This window comes from Camponotus vicinus, unplaced genomic scaffold, assembly GCF_025532165.1.
Source record: "Camponotus vicinus isolate PSW18456_S1 unplaced genomic scaffold, iyCamVici1.0 SCAF_1, whole genome shotgun sequence".
NCBI classification, from domain to species: domain Eukaryota; kingdom Metazoa; phylum Arthropoda; class Insecta; order Hymenoptera; family Formicidae; genus Camponotus; species Camponotus vicinus.
The window spans coordinates 2353180-2371633 of NW_028141945.1; the positions used below are offsets into that span (position 1 = coordinate 2353180).

General features: G+C 34.2%; 1 protein-coding gene and 1 long non-coding RNA gene across 11 annotated transcripts in view; one reads left to right on the plus strand and one right to left on the minus strand.

The window, feature by feature from the left end:
• The window catches only part of LOC145963665 (uncharacterized), a 30466-nt gene extending 29859 nt beyond the window's left edge, over nt 1–607 (plus strand). The window contains exon 3 of the long non-coding RNA XR_014436226.1: nt 396–607. This is a non-coding gene — a long non-coding RNA (uncharacterized LOC145963665). The remainder of the gene's footprint in view (nt 1–395) is intronic.
• The window catches only part of LOC145963593 (nucleolysin TIAR), a 423794-nt gene that overhangs the window by 22787 nt on the left and 382553 nt on the right, over nt 1–18454 (minus strand). The window lies entirely within an intron of this gene.

The window sequence follows — 18454 nt, forward strand, 5'->3', positions numbered from 1 at the left end:
TACATTACGAACAAATAAATTTCACGCAGGTTGATTAAATATCGAAAATTTAAATATCTTTTAAAAATATTAATTTATTCCCACTCTATTTCTCATGTTTTATTTATTAATTGTGTTAGATTATCGGAAAATAAAATTTTCTCGGATAAGTGAGATAAGTGAATTTCATATAAACGATCTGTTGAAAAATGAGAACAAAAACTATTTTCGAATATATTATATTATCGTATTAATTATTTTATATATAATTTTTATTATATATCATAGTAAAAAATATGCGTATAAATATATGACGTAGTATTTTAAGAAACTGCTGGATCTATAACTCATATCCTTTCTTTAAAACTGTAATAAATTGCTTCCGGCAGAATATTAATTTTATATTGCATTTTAAGCGACGCGAGAGGCTGTCACTGCTTTTCTGTCGATACTTGTCTGCGCAGTGGACGCAGTTTTCGAGATTTAAGCGAAAGAAGATATCGAGATTCAAGATGTCAGAGATCGGTTAAAAGAATTGCTTCTAACGTTTCGAAGCGGTATATCAAGACAATATCTAGTTGAAAAATTGAAGAGCTGTTGTAGATCTATGACGATGGTTTCTGTACGAGAATTTTGTGAAGAAAAAAATGACTGAAAAGAAAAATTGCAAAATTGAAGTTGATCAGAATTCAGATATAGAATGATATTAGACGAAAGAATAACTATACGATTTATATCGAAATTTATCATATTGAATTTATGACATGTAATATATGATAAATGATATATATCATATATGATGACATATGTGAATATTCAGGATGTGAATAGAATGTATATTGTCGATAATATAAAGCTGTTATATGTATTTGTATTATGTTATATAATATATAGTATACTGTTAGATATGTACAAGTATTTATACATAAGTATTTATATATATATACATATTCTTTAATTAATTTAAATCCTAAAATTACTAATACTTATAAGAATACTTGAATTAAGAAACTTTTCATTATTCATTAACTTCATTAATGAAAGCTTTAGTACATTAAAAGATTAAATTTAGAAAAATATAAGTAAAAAGGATATGAGCTATATATATGTACATATGTATATATGATTTTATAGTGACGAAACAATTGATAAAGTTTTAGGCTTTATCTTAATTTCAGATGATAAGATTATGATATGAATATCAGAATATATATTTCCATGCAGAAATGCAACAAAAACTTTTGAAAAATCATAATTTTCAAAATTATCCAACGGTTCCTAACACTGGTTTAACTTTTTCTTTGCAAATTCTTAATCGAAATATTCCTTCTCGAAATTGGGCTATACCGATTCAAACTGATTTGATTCCACTGAGTGTACAATGTTCCAATTTAAACCCTCAGGCATGACTTTCCCGGCGTTTCCATTTTAAGTGGTCGATTCATGCGTCGTACACATTTAAAGTCTTAATACGTTCCTGACCCTAACGTGATTGCAAGACTTGCACAGTCTTGAGAAGGCTATTTACCAGCGTATTATAGTCGCAATTTCACATACAACCGATATGTTTAAAGTTCGACATTTTCGAGAGCTGCGCTTGCAGAAATTACGTGTCAGTTTACGCGCGGCAATAAAAGTAAGTAACTACTTTCAAGTATCGAGCACACACCAGTGCAGTAGCGACGGTATTACAGCGACTAAAAATTCTGTAGAAATTTCCTCTAAACTTTTATCGACGAACGATCCATATATCTCGGTATTCCGGATCGAACAAGAATTTGTGCCGGCAAGAAAATATCTAAATTCGCTAGTTCTGCCCCTCCTCGAAAATGGTTTGTGATTTATGATCCTTCGGACGTGCCTGGTCGAAGATCCGCCATTATGGAAACAGCCTGTAGTTCTAGATTCGGCTCATTAGGCAGCTGATTACGCGAACGTGCCTAAATCGAAGTTCTATATGTCGGGTCAACGGCAGTTCTGGCGTATTCCTACGAAACTTTATTCTTATCTAGCGAGAACCACTTGGCGATCGAATAACTAGATTTATCGCACGAATCTAGTAACTTTTTACTTCACTGAATTTCCGATAACTCGCCGCTCCCGAGAACCGGGAGATGAAAGATCAACAAGAAATTCGGGGGTAAACTCGAAATTTTCTACCGACCGCGCCGGAATCCGGACGCGCTAGTTCCGACCTTAAGTAAAAAAAAAGAAAAAAAAGAAAAGGGGTGCAGAACACTGAAGTGAGGAAGGAAAAAAAAGGAAGAACGGGGCGGCTTTAGACCTCTGCAATATCTCCTCGCTCTCTCCTTTTCTCGAAAGGGAAGTTTCCACTTTTCTCCGTTTTATGGCGGATGGAATCTCTAGTGGTCGACGATAGAACTCGAATGTACGTATCTCGTATCCCCTTAAATAACGCGGGTACTTGAAGTTTCGTTGGCACTGGTCACCCAAGTAGCGCGCCAATATTCGTCCCGACTAAATTCATGGTAGCGAGCACTAAGTGGACACTGGCTGTCCTCGTAGTCGTTCTCCTTTTTCTTATTCTCGAACATCCATGGACATTTGAATAATCAATGCTCGGACTGATGCTGCATTTGTAACTTTCTGGTCGTTTATGTAAATCAAAGCGAACTAAACGAAATGACGACTTTTGGGTTTTTATTTCTCAAATATTTGTTTCCTATTTAAATTGTTGTTACATTATCTACAGTTTCATCAAAGATCCATTTAAGCCATTGTTAAGTATCTGTATTTTCATTGATATTAAATTTTTGGAAAAGTTACAAGAGCAAAGTATATAGTTCGTGAAACAAATAAAAATCTAATTTTGATAATGAATTAATTAATTTTACATGTGCAGATACATTTATTATTCTTTTTTGTGCTGCGTTAATTACATTACTGAATTACATTTGCATGTTTATTATTGTATTAGTTGCCTATATATATAATTTTTTTGAATTAAAAATAATTTTAATTAAAAATTAGAATTTTCTCAAAATAAGTAATAACATTAGTGGAAAATATAATAGAGAAAGTATGAAATACAGTGCACAGTGTATAAAAGTGCACATGTACTAAGAAAGAATGTACGTAGTACAGGAGAGTAACGAAATGCGAAGTATGCGAAGTATGAATGGGATATCATGGATAAAAGTTGATGGAGAAACGCTGTGCACACAATCACCAACTCCATTTCTCTTATAAGAATCCGAGCACTGATTCACTCCGATGATAATAACCAAATTACGTAAAAATATCGACAAGAATGGAAAATTAAATAACGAGAAATATGAAAAATAGACTGAAAAGAGTGAAGGAAGATTCGATTTTCTTTTACCTTGCTCACTGTACAATTCCCCTCTCATTCTCTTCCCGCTGTACTTCTCTTTGTCGTATTCGTACACCTTTAATATTCTTTTCAATTTAGAATATCTTAGGTCCGATAAGACTTTTCAAACAAGGGGAAGTATACGAGCATGCATATTAAAGCCAATGTATACAAATTGTATTATAAAATGTTACGACATAAAAAAATACTTTAACGAGATTGGAACGACGTCACTACATACGCATATACGTGCATATGTTCCGAGGTGCGCACTCGGTATACATGTATGTACGTACATAAAAGACCATGACACAAGTCTACCAATTTAGTTTAATACCACTAGTCGTACTATAAAACAGCAGTTCACTCGCTCGTGATTTTCAAAAAAAAAAGAAGAAAGAAAAATAGATATAAAACAGAAAATATTTTTCACAACGAAACACGAATAGAAATGTAAAATCTAATATTCTATGAAACATTGGTACATCGGTGCATATATTATCTCTTTCTGTATAATTTTATGAAAAATACTTATTTACGAATAGAAATTATACGTATATATATATATATATATATATGAAATTTATTTAGATGCGTGATATATTTGATGTTGTACATTATTATGTTTTTTTATTTTAAGCGCTCATTAATGCGATGACGTGTTTAAAAAATGTGAACGAAAGAGAGAACGGCTGTATGTATACGAAGAAAAATATATAAAAGCGATAAAATATTACTCTAAATCAACGCGCAATTAATGCCAAAGTGGCAGTTATTTTACATGTATTTCCGGTTGATCTATCGTAATATTTTACAGCTACAGTGATATATAGCAGTGCTTTTTCTTCACGCAATAATGTATACAAGTATGAAGAGTGAAAATGGAAAGATAAGAGAATGATTAATAATTATAATAGTAATAAATACAACATAGACAGATATATAATAATAATGTTAAAGGTACTTGAAAGGTTGCGAAATATAATTATTTAAAAAGAGGTAAAGAAGTAAGAAAAAAGTACGAAAAACATATTTTTAATAAAGGGTAAATTAGATAACGTTTGTAGCTAGCTTGCTTTGATTGTGGTACACTTACACACTTGTCTATGTCACACCACCTCTCTCTTTCTCTTTCTCTCTTTTCTTTGTTATTGGCCTTAACTCCTGACGTATCATCCTCCTGCAAAATATCCGTGTTAAAACGACACACGCAAAAAAAATAACGTAGCGACGATTTGTATGGAATGTACTCCTATAATATTAATTATATGCGTCGCAAAAATTATTTGCGACATTCGTTATGATTGCAGGTCATCGTTACCAAAGTTTCATAAATAGCAGTAAACAGTTTTGTATGCAATAATTTTTAATTTAAATCAATAATGTTTAAATAATCACAATTTGTTTTCGTTCCTGCATAAAACGATTCCTAAACTATACACGATTAATTTTTCAAATAAAGGTTTTGTAAATAACAGTAGGATTATATTAGAAAAAGTATTGTGAGAGAGATTTCTCGCGAGGATCTCATTTAATGATAAATGAGCCTAGCTAAGTTGACGTTAGATTTGTACGTCAGAGAACTCGATACAAGTATTAGTCAAGCGTAAATTCGCGATACAATAAGGCACGTGAAGAATGGCGGAGCAAATGCTTTCGATCATGAGGGCTTTGTACAAATGTGCTACATTAAATAAGGTCTACGTTTGAATAGATATTCCCTTTCTTCTTATCCCACTTGCTTACCATTGTGACGATAGTTTGTACATCCTTATGCCGCTACGGCACTAACGACAATTTAATGGATCTCCTCATAATGACAAAAACTAGGTATTTCCTGACCAGTTTCTCCTATCTCTCAAGATTACACTATAAACTGTACGATGCGTCTTTTTATGGATAGTATAACCGTATATCGACGCACACGATGAGATTGCATGTAAGTTATAACCGTAAGTTATAACTTTTACTATCTACTTATAGCGTACAATGTTATAATGGAATCACTTTTAGTCAAGATTTAATTAAATTAAGCTTAATTAAATTAATTCTTGAATTTATATGCACACATTACAAAATATTTTTGTCGATTATCAGAATACTGATATCAAATAGAATTTATATTATCTGCATTATAATAATCAATAATGGAGACTAGCAAATTTATTAAATTATATATATATATATATATATATATATATATAATCTATGTATAAATAATTATATAATTTATTAAGTATTTAGAGTGATTAATTAATTATTATTTGTGTTTAAAATTGTTTACACATACATGCTAGATATTGTCGAATTACTTCAAATATATGTTTAAAAGAGGTAAATTATTAGTTTCTCAAATAAATTACTGAGATCATGCAACTAAAGTTAGAATCAAGTTTCTCATGTTCGAAGATACCAGTATAGCATAGATTCGTACAAATCCAAGTTTCACACGAAGACGCAGATGCATAATGCAAATACATTTGTTGTAAGCGCATATACCACGTTAGAGCCCATACCTTCAAGTAGACCCTAACAGTAAACACAGACGCGTGTTCTCCGCAGGGACATTATCGGGACTAATAAACCTGCGAGCTAAACCACGGCTGCCATACTTTGCTAAGAAGGCTGAGTAACCGTGGCCGTTAAAGTTTCCGTATAATCTTGGGATAGGCGGTTTCGTTCCGAGGAAAAGCCTTACCTCAAACCCCATGCTCGCACCGAAGTTTGAGCTGCATCCAAATCTATGCGAAAGGGTTACTCGGTTATTATTTATGACTCTTGTTTCGTACTTCCTATATCTCTATCACAATTGTTGTGCATACAGTCGGGTCGCTATCTCTATATCTAACTATGTAAATTTTCATTTGTGTTGTACTATACGACATAATATAATTAACGAAATAATAATATAATTAACGAAAATTATTTTGATTTATATTATTAATCCTAAATTTAGATTGTAAATAGTAACAATTTCAATTACATTTTGATATGAAAATTAGAAAGTGTTATAGCATGAATATTTTTATATTTTACGTTACCCTTTAATTTAAAATTAATTTAATTTAAAATAAAGATTGATTTATGTTGAAACAAATTACAATATAATTTCAAATATTAAAGATAGAAATTTAGAGAGAATTTCTTCTTTTTTAAAATACATTCCGTAATTTTGCTCATAGTTGTTGCTGTTATATTTTATAATAATATGCAACTTGTATATTACTTAAGAAGTCTACAAAAGTAAATCAATGGTCAGATTTGCCTTTAGTTACTCCGACGAATTATGGATTTCTAATCGAGATGTTTTTATCGCAATCGATCAGTATGATATCCGGTGCTCGAGGTAGTCTCTAGAATTGAGTCTCGCCTAGTGCTTTGCGCTTTACTCCGTTCCGACTCGCAAGCTCGTTCTCTCCTAGTCGGGCCAAGCCAAGATTTGTAGTCGCGGCATAAATTCGAGCTTTCGCCCTTCTCTGACTTGCCCTAATAAATTGGCGGCCTCCATAAAGGCATCCAATACGTATACTTGTGTATTTAGGCATTCTTGGTTTCTGCGTTAATGTCGTTTGATTCGAATCAATTTATATTCCAGCGGTTATTTCACCGCTAAATATTTTCAGAAGTTTGTACGTGTGTGTATAAACCGCGGTTTACGATATCGTTCATCCGTAGAATCGTGTAATTAGAAGTGCAGAATGTACATAGCCTGATACCTAGATAAACCGTCGTTGTATCGTAGCTACGATATGTGATATTGAAGATGAAAGCGGTTTTGCGCCTTTCAACTGTGATAACGCTTGTAATTAATATATGGCAATTAGTTGAGTCAACAATTTTATTAAATTTTCTTCCACAGATATACGTTTATTGTATTCGCATACGTGTATAAGCGCGAATAAGAGATACAAAATTCTGCACCTTTTCATTACATGCCTTTTTTGTAAATTACTTTCCTGTTGGATCAATCAGTCGCAAATCATCCTATTAGGCGAACCGTCTCGATAATCCGCCACGTGAGTTTTTTGCGAGGATTGAGGGCTGGACGTATAAACGGTGCAAAGAACACAATCGAAGATAAGCAGAAGGTGATGCGCGAAGGTGAGCCGTTTTAGATTAAGCCGAATGTGAAAAAGAGATAAAAAAAGAGATAGAGAAAGAGAGAGAAGGAGAGAGAGAGAGAAAGAGGAAAAAAAAGATTCAGAGAGACGAGGATAGAAACAGAACGTTCCAGGGCGAGAGAGAAACTGATCCGAGCGTTTAAAGAGCCACGGGGGTGTTCAACAGCGTTCCGCACTCGACGACGAAATGGTCTCCCGCCTCGCCGAAACGGGAAAACCAATCCTCTCTCTGCACCTTCGTTCGCCTTTCGTCTGTGTGCTTATATTACCTTCGATCCGCATCTCTGCAAGCCCTCCGCAGGCTGCATCCCCCGTTGCCGCTGCCGCCACCGTTATCACCGATCCTTCCCGCCAACCCTTTCTGCCGCTCACCTCCATTCGTCCTCGACCTTCTACACCCGACGTGTTCGGCACCTCTTCCGTTTTCGAACCTGATCTCGCCAAACCGTAGAGTATGTTCGCAGCAGGCGGCAGCCCTCAGGAATTTCATTTCGTGTGCACGGCTAATTATACGTCAGGCTTTTACATACGATGCTGTCATTGTTTTACTACCGGTCAATACGGTGTACGGCTGTTTGTATTCCGTATTGGTCGTCCGTAAAAATCTGTACGATTATCGATTTCAATCATGTACATTTCGTGTAGTAGACAAAATTATCAGAAGATGAGAGATAATTATATGTGAGGAAGCACGCATACGTGAGAAAGTCCTCGCGATTATCAGACTTTGAAGCCACAGATTTGGAAGCAATAGACGTTGCTGATAATTTTTTTTTTATACGAAACTAGATCAAAGAAAGTATGTACTAAATAGATAATTTTCAGAAATCACAACATTTTATAACATGATTTTTTAGTTACACCGAAGCAAAACGAAAAGGACAGAGAAGCTGAATATTCGCAGACTCGCGCAAGATTACGCACAAAGAGCTAGTGAGGAGTATTTTATTGCGAATGTATGTTCGTGTGCATTGTGCGATTGTCATATCCATCGCGGACATACGAAACCGGAAGCGGGCGAGATGTCCGCAAAAACACGTTAGTCCGGGTGAGTGTATTACTGTTGGATCGGTCCCGGTTTCGAAGTGCTGATAGCAGTGATTGCTTGGTTGAGGACTCGGGGGTTGAGTTAGTGGTTGCAGCGGTGACTCGCACGGCAACTACTCACGAGTTACTACTACAAACATTGAGTCTCTTTCCCGCTCTTTTTCCCGTGCGCTCGGTCTCTGCGGCAATCTATCTTTCCACGCGGGTTCTCGCACCTATGTCGCTCATCCCTTTCTAAAATCACCGCCTTATCCGCCCCCGCGCTTGTCTGCCATCATTTACTTTCGACCACTTTCACGATTAAATGGCCGCGAAATTGCGGCTGTTTTACGTGAGCTGGATAGTCTAGTCTACGGTGACTTTACTACAGCGAATATATGGAAAAGAAGATGATGGCTGAGATGATGGCTTTGATTTCCGGTGTACTAGCATCTGATTCATCTAATCAATTATTTCACGTCGTTGCTTATGACTTATAAACAAGAAAAGAAATATGAGATCTATCTTAGATTTCCTTTTTCTTTATATACGATAGTAATCTCATGTAACGTGTCTGTTTCCTACGCAAGACAGATATTGGACATTGTTTTTGTATTGAGCATAAAGATAATAATAAATTGTTATACCACAAATGTTGACTCAAGCTTACATATTTTTAGTTTCGGTCTTGATATTAGTGCATATATATTTTTTAATCCGGAGCAGCTGTCTCCCTTTTTGTTTACCCTTTCGATTTGTGCTTTGTCATAATGCTATATTTCACGTGTGTTTGTCGTAATAATTTTCCCTAGTCGATTCATATGTAAAAACATACACGCTCGCTTCATGCATTTGTGCCTTTTGAAAGTGATGTATGATCTTGATTGGCCGAATCGTTCTGAAGTAGACGTCGTCGAGAGGACAAACGAGCGCCGATTTACATCGGAAATCCGGAGGCGAAATTGCGCGAGGACGAAGTAGGTTTATCGGCACGATTTGTATAATCGTCAAAGTTTTTGGGATTGAAGCAGGGCAGCCATATGCGTACACCGTCTCTTGAGTAAACTCGATCGATCTCGGACTACGAAAATCTAATTTTAGCACGGTACCGTCACACTACTTTCGTTTGCTGTCTATCGATATAAACGCTGACGTGGATAAAAATTTTTTTTCTACCAAAATTTGTGTTTTAATTGCACAGCATTTTGTTCAAATTTTTTTAGTAAAAAGAGAAATATCTTAAATTGAGCATATATATATGTATACTTGCAAAGAGATAATTTGCCAAGCAGTATGTGTTTTGTATATTTAATTATACAGTAAATATTTAAAATATTGATTTAAAAAACAATCAACCATTCGGAGTCTCTATGCATCAAATATGTTATGGCATAAAATAGCATGCTATTTAAATAGTATTGAAATATGTTTAATATTGTAGCAAAACAAATTGACAATTCGTGGAAAAACATGTAATTCATCTTTCATCGCGCATTGTAATTACGTGCAGCATCATTTATTACGTATGATATTTTATAGATAAAATTATAAATTTTATATTATATATTTTAATATATGAATGATGATAAAGTATATATTTTTTCTTTTTTCATCTTTTTTAAAAGGATTTTTTCAAAACTTACACAATCCGTTTTCTTTCACGTCGATATCTAAATATCAATATAATTAATCAAGTATAATATTTAAACGGATCTCTCTCTTTCTTGTACTAAAAACTGCCATTAATATTTCCAGGGCAATCATGGATATTAATTTTCGTATATATTTTGGCTTATTGTGCTAAATCGTGCGGTTCGATTGAAACAAAATCGTATTATAACGTGCATTATATTTGCACTAATATTTATCCCAAATTAAAAATCTATATTTTCTCAAATAGCATTCCCATTACTTAAATGAAATTCGGAACGCATGGATGATCAATACGGTAGATTGTTCCCAATAGCTCTGAATTGCGGACATGCAATAGGAAAAAGAGACCAAGTGTTTTAACGACCAAATGGATCTTGCAACGACCGACTGCTGTTAGTACACACAGCCAAGAGGAGATGCACGACTAGGATACGCGCGCGTTGCCTCTTGCGCGAAATACATCTTACAAGTGTGGGTACTCCTCAGAACAATACCTACGAGATTCAGTGTAACATCACAGTCTGGCTTGGAACATTACCTCTTTCGAAACGGGTCACTGAGTACGGACTCGGTGCAATTATAATGACAATGAAAAATACAAGTCGTTTTCGTCGACTTTTTATGTTTTGTGATCAATAAGTAACCGCTACAATTGTAAGCTTAATGCCATGCTTGTAAAATTTAGGAGCGACAAATGTGAAGCATATATAATAATTATATAATTACGTAGCTAATTTCTTTTAGAAAAATTTCCTCTTATGATAAAAATTGTCTTATTCATTTTTTTCACAATATATTTTTGGATCGAATATTACGGATCAAATTTGAAACAACTTCAAGCTTTCTATACTTTAATTTTCTACGTGAAATATTATTAAAGTCTATTGATTTTCTAATATAAAATAAACGTATTAATATAAAATATAAAATAAAGTAATATAAAATAAACGTATTAATACATATAATTAAATTCAATTAGCACATTTATTATCAGTGATAATAAATATTAGATATTTTCTGCTTACGTTTTTCTATTTTTCAAAACTTTTTTTCTTTTTTGAAATAGCAAAGCGAAAAAAGGGAAAGAAGGAAATGCGAAAAGAGGTTGAAGCTTTAAACCAACGCTAAGGGTCTCAACCTCGCCCAAGATCAATTGTAAATAACAAAGCTTCCAATTTCCCCCAATTTGTAGTACGAAAATATACGGTGCAAGTGGTTGGGCTGTCTATCTTGTGGACTAATTTTTATAGAATATCGTATTTTTCTTTAGTGACTTTACATCGTACTGCGAACGACTGCACTCTTAATTCGCATCACGCGCGGATTTCGTATTCTGTCCAAAAGTTTCACATCTCACCGCATTATCGAGTCAGGAAGTCAGAGTGACCCTGGAAGATACTGGGGCAGAAAGAAATTGCTGCTCATCTGTTCAAGAGGCTCGCAAGCGTTGTGGGCATCTTTGTCCTCCGATTAGTTAAATCGTGCGAGCAATATCAAAAAATCGATTTAGTATATATAATAATCTCGCCAAAGAGAAATAGGCCAAGAGTTGTTATATTCTTACAATGTAAAATTAATTAATTATTTTCCCCTCGTGATTTGAACTCCGTTAATAATAATTTTGAAAAAATCGTTTGTAATATTGCATCTATAATTTAAGTTATAGTTTAAATCAATCTATAGTTTAAATCAAAGAATAAATGCTGCATTCGTAACTTTTAATTGTAATGATAATCGATCAATGTTAAACATTACAATATTATATAATAATACATCATATTTATGTGATATGCTATATCCGTCGCAAGACACACACAATATTTGAAATATATGTATATCAATGCAGCTCATATATGATAATGGGGATACATCATGAATACGCTCTGATTAGTTCAACAATTTATAATCATATACTCAAAATGTGTAACAATTTATAAATTAATTATGAAACACTATTCTTATTAATCTAAAATAATAAAAAACTTAGGGCAATACTGACTAAATCTTAAGGTTGAACAAATTTCATGATTATTAATTCATTTTTTTATCCGATTATCAATTTTTATCTATAAATTCAAACATGATAGCTTTTGATCATCTTAAATCAAAGTTTTTAACATGCAACAAAATCCTGTCTTTTTTTAATGTAATAATGTCTTAATATTTTAATTTTTAGAAAAATTTTAATATGTAAAGCTTGAAGATTGCAAGAGAGAGAAGAGGAATATAAAATTTTATTTTTAATCAACAGCATTTGTTTCTCGTCTATAAAATTTACTCTGATTTAGCATATTATGGCATTAAATCTTTCATTCAATTATGATCGCATTCGAGCGTGATCAAATTTGCCGATCTATGTTTAGTTATTACTAAGCATTGCCCATACTCATGAAATACGATGAAACAAGATCCGTTTCCATCACGTTATGTTAAGGTGTCTTCAGACTCTACAAATTACGTTATCTGAAGTTTGATGGATAATCCCGAACGACATGTTACTAATCACGTTACCGGCTTGATATCAAAGCCGATTGCACTCTCCACGTTCGTACAGGAAGGATGCGTCCGTATTGCGCGCGTAGCGCTTGATCGCAAAGAGTGCGATAATGCTTTGAAACGCCGAGTACACGCGTCCTGTGGCTCGTCGTTTCCTAAGGGATATAAACTTCCCGTTCCGCGGCAATTCCAACCAATTTACTATTCATGCTGCTTCGATGTACGCTTAGCCGCGGGCTGTTGTGATACGGGCAGCCAATCAAAAACTCTCGTCGGAACAACCGACCGGCTGGCCGTCGATGCAACAAGCAGAAACCTCTACAGCCTAAAGCGAGGATGGATGGTCGGAAAATACACGAGGAAAGGATATACAAGAGAAGAGAGTAGGATGGGCGGGAGAGATCGTACATAACGTATCGGACGCTTGTTGGTAGTTTCGTCTGTTGACGTTTTATCAGGTTTCTGTAGTATTGCGTGTACATATGTTTAAATGTGTACAGCGATGTATACTTAACAGGGCGTACCGCCCTGGGGAGGAAAGAGAAGAGTATTTGACTCGACCCTTGAGCTATAAAAGTAATTATCGGTAGTTAACGATTTTAACGTGCACGGCCATGCCAGCAATGGCTGGCTCTTGCAGTTGTAAATCATATGGGATGGATCGCGCGGATAGGATAGATTGCGGAGAAAATCACGAAAGCGGGACACCTTTAATTGAAATCAAATTGGTCTTTGATTTCGCGTAGCTTCATCAAACCGTGACAGTTTGACAAAGAGCTAACCAATGGGATATCAGTCGATGGCATACGCTGTCAGGACGTGCGCTTGTTTTCCATTCTCCGATAATTGATAAAAAGATTCGCCGCAGGGGACATTGCCTCGTATTTGGCAATTAAAGGGAATCGTCCGTTTTTTTATCTTCCCTTAGATGTTACGACGCGCTGCACGAAATAAAGGCATATTGCGTTGAAGCAATCTTCTTTATAATAGATTTTTTTTTATCATTTTCAATCTTGGGACGCGCACAACATGTCCGAGAGACAAGATTTTTCCGTGTCTGTAACCAAAAGCCACACGTACTCACCCATCCGACAGCCTGTCCCACTCTAAGCCGAGTGAGTTTAAGATCACCGTGTAATTTAATACGGAGCACAGTCGAGCACTTCTACGAGGACTCGACGAGTTGTTGGAGATTTCCGTCTAAACTCTCAGCTCCCCTCGATCGTGAGAAAAGCACCGACAACAGCCACGTAATAGAAGCCGAGCGGCAACGCGTTAAGGTCCGCGGTGTGATAAGAAGCACCCTCGCTCCCGCTTAAGGCCGCGTACGGCGATATAGATGAAGGGTGAATTTAAAGGGGCCGGCCGACTTCCCGACTCTCTTGGCCGCTTTAACTGTGGGACGACCACCTGCAAGTAGACAATCCATAGCATCGACCGACGGCACGCATACGCCGCACGTTGTTGCATCGCGATGTCGGAGAATGCATCGCGATCTCCCCATCTAGCACGGAGCATACTTGCGCACTTGAGCGTCGATAAGCGTGCCGTGTGTTTCCACACAACACGACTCGACATTTAACTCATGCAAACGGACCGCGCTGCTTATTCGATGCCCGCACGTCGCTCCTGACAGACTAGCCTTCTGATGTGTTAAGATTGCCGTTCAGTACGACACGTTGCTCGCAATTTTCGAGCGTACGTGACGCACACAGAAAAAAAAATAAGTGTCAAATCAAAACTTATATACTTAAACTAACGCGTTCATTGTTTCGTATATACGTAACAATTTAATCTTCTTAGAAGAATTTAATAATTTTAAATTTCAATATTATAGTCTTATTTTAATATTGTAATTGTCATCTCAAGAATATATAATTATTTAATTCTACTTTAAGAAAATTATAATCTTTGATTTAAAAATGTTATTTTTCTATCTAACATTGTTTCTTTTTCATTCAAGAAAATTAAATCTTAAATCATAAGAATATATTTTTCTTGATTGAACTATATAAAATGGCTTCGTTCAAGTAAGCAATTATTCAAGCAATTATATTTTTCTTTAATTAACGCAATATAATCTCATTTCAAGATTTCCATGTTAAAACTAAATATATTTTCAAAACAAGAATATCCTTTTTTCTGTGGCATCGACGATTCTGCGCTGTCGCTTTGACAACGTTCGGAATAACGAGATATGAATATTAGATGGATATTTACGCGGTTTAATGCGAAATATATCGATGCGCATAATAATTACGCGAATCTCTATTTCATTCTATAGCTTGGCTGTGTAATATTAAGTATCTCATTTAAACGAGAGAATGCATTTCCGTCTTTCTCTTATATATACAAAATTTTAAGCGTTAATGGGGAACATTTGTAAAATCTGATCGCGGTGAAGTGAAAGGATATTTGGATTATTAGAGAATTCCGTCTCGTTTCATATCTCTATTCGCATCCTCTATTACATTCAAATACCGATGTAAAATTTAAGCGTTTACAAATGTGCACAAGCACAAATGTGATTATAAATGATAGTGTCAGACAAATTATAATGGCATTATATATATTTCGAATTAGCAGTTATATTGGAAATTGCATTTGTAATATCTATCGAATTTATTTAGCATTCGTATAGTATTATCTTCTATTAATTTAGATGTTTATTTCATTCGATAACAACATTCTTTTTTCCGCGTACATTTAATAAATATAAAAAAATTCTTTAACATGAATTGAATTATACTATGATACATATAGACACACCCACATATATATATATATATATATATATATATATATATATATATACACATTATATGCCTGGTCAAAAATGAAGCACGTTTTATTTTATTTATCTGTTATTACTTATATTATGTTGCAATGCAAAACGTGACCTCTAATGTACATTATTGAAATGTATAAGCCGTGCATTTAGCTTACGGAAACTTTATGCGCGGTGCGTGCATTTTGCGTTATTTAATAATGGGGACAGGTAGTAATCATACAAAATGGCTACGCACATTAATATACATTTCATGTTCGGCTCTTATTTACTGAGACTCCGCTAATAAAATGTACTGTGATATACGATGCAACTATATTTTATGAAATACGAGAATTTTGCATCGATGCACGAAATTCCAATGTAATTCTTCCATATATGTCTCACTTTGTAATTATCTGTATTTTTTTCTAGGACATGTTGCAACGCGTACCTTTATAAAATAAATATTTTTGCAATATGATAAATATGTTACTTTTTAAAATAAGAAAAGTGAATTTGAAACATATTTTTTGATGACGAAAATAAATGACAATTTTCTGTTATTGGAGCGCGAAGATTTTATGTAGAAATAAAGTTATGAAAACATAAAATATATTCACTCGATTCGGACACAAAAATATCACGTTTATTGTGATATATCGTGTCACCAAAATAATATATATCCGTTATCGTTTTCGTTTGGTGCCTTCGCAAGGTTTGACTACGTACGATCCGACGTCGACGGCGATACAAACTTTCGACATTAACCCGCGCCCAAGTTTGTCCTTTCACACGCCAGCAATCATATTTTTGCCTGACCGCAAAATTATCTAATTGCCACGACTATAAAATATTGGCCCAGTTGCCGGGTAACTTTGGGACTCAGTCAAATTAAATGCTGGCACGACCCAACTGTTCCCTAACTTTCTTTTCATTTTTTCTTTTCCCTTTATGATATTATAACCAAGAATTGATATTACCTATACTACATTTTTCCACTTTGGTTCTTATTTACAAGGTAAACATGACAGAAATTCAAGCATTCCTCTTCCTAACGTATCGTGTCCATGTTCGCGCGCGATGCAAAATGAATTGTGTCGATTTCGTTTGTTTATTCGCGTGATAGCTGGCTGCCTTGTCGATGTTTGTCCAAGTATACATAATCCAAGCTTTGATACACAGTCGCCGTAACGTCATTCCGGGTATATTCGTCCGGGCATGCAGATCAGTTTTGGCACGATGGTTATGGTGCACCGCGTTTTGGATTTGCAGATGAGAGTTGGCACAACTAACTGAGATGTTGTTGGAAAGATACCGAAGTGAAGCGTAGAAAAGTACGTGGCCATATAAACTCCACCGTGTAATTCAACCGAGTAAAACGCTAGCCGATAAACTTGAACTCGGGACTTCTGTTTTCTTTGAATGCGTTTCGTGGGTGCGTCTGCGTTATAGTTCGAGCTTCATACCTCTCGATATTTCCGCGGCGTTGTTTTTCTTTTATCCCCCGTTCTTAACTTATTTATCTGTCTAAGCTTTTTTGATATCATATTTATCGCAGGTGAGCGAGTTCACAGTATTGTTTGCTTCACACACATATTCCGGTATGCATTACGATGAATTGTATCTACGATAAATTACATACGCATCGCTTGATATTCGTTATAAAATATAATGGACAAAAAGGAGGAGTTTAATTAAATGTTGTTTTATCGTATAACTTTTACATTAATGTTTTTTTATACGATTATAGTCCTCGCGGTATATAAAGAAGAGCATAATTTGCAATATAAAGGAGAAATAATATTTTTATAGTTTGAGAAGAGATACATATCAAAATTTGAAATGTTCATATAAAAATATTTTAATAATATTTATAGTTATAGCAATTTATTAATCGAAAATTAAAAAGATAGTTATTCTTTTAGATAAAAGAAAAAATTTTATTAATGTAACGCGACATTGGGCGTTTTTCATCAAGCGATACAGAGGACACGGTGTAACAGAGTGAATCATTTCATCCTTGTTTACATTCGGCAATCAACAAGGATGAAGTGATACACTGTGTCACTTGCTGAAAAACGCCCATTGTGTGATTTCTGTTTTAAAAATATTATTCAGACTACTTCATAATTATTCCAAAAAATATTCATGGAATATTTTTCATGCTGCTAGAGAGAATATGATTTTACTTTAGAATTTTAAAACACGACAAATTTATCTATCTTTTACTTAATTTCAAGATTTACAAATGTTTTTTTATTCACAGAATTGGTTATGCATTACAAGAGTTATACTTTACGTGTTGTTAACTTTTGTAAAGCAGTTGCAAGAAGTTACTATTCAATGCTACGGCGCAGATAGACGATATTATGCGAAATAGTGACTTTGAAGTGTGTAAATCGATGTCGCGAATATACCTGAGTACATGTACTCCGTTCAACACGATTGGCTATCGATACAATGCAAGAATTTGCCTGAAGCGTGCCAAGTCGTTCACTTAAAACGAGATTTTTGTTAGAACTCGTAAGATCATCAAGATTTTATATATTTTCATGCGCGGATAGTATTTAACATAGTACTTTCTTTACTCGATATACGTAAATTAGTCATCAAAAAATTATAAGTTTTGATTAAAAATAATTAAGGAATAATTAAAATGAAGAGTTTTAAACACATACTTTTAAGAAAATAGAGTTTTAAATAGATAATTGTTTTAATATTTTTGAGAAACATGTGCATCGAAAGATTTTTAAATATTTTATGATTATAAAACAAATTTAAAAAAATAATTTAATATAATTAAAAAGTATCCAAATTTTATTTATAGAAATTATTTGCTAATTAAATTTGAAATCCAATTTGATGAATCGAAACTGAAATATTACTTTAAATAATCATTAAAATTATAGATGTTAATTGTTGTAAAATAATGAAGCGCTGAGTTCGGAAAATGGATCAAATCAAATATTTTTATTGCATAATATTTACTCGCATTTGTGTAATTTTCTTATAAATATATGAAAATGTTTGAGTGATTTCAAATACAAGCGCGTTTTTCTACATGTGTGCACAATT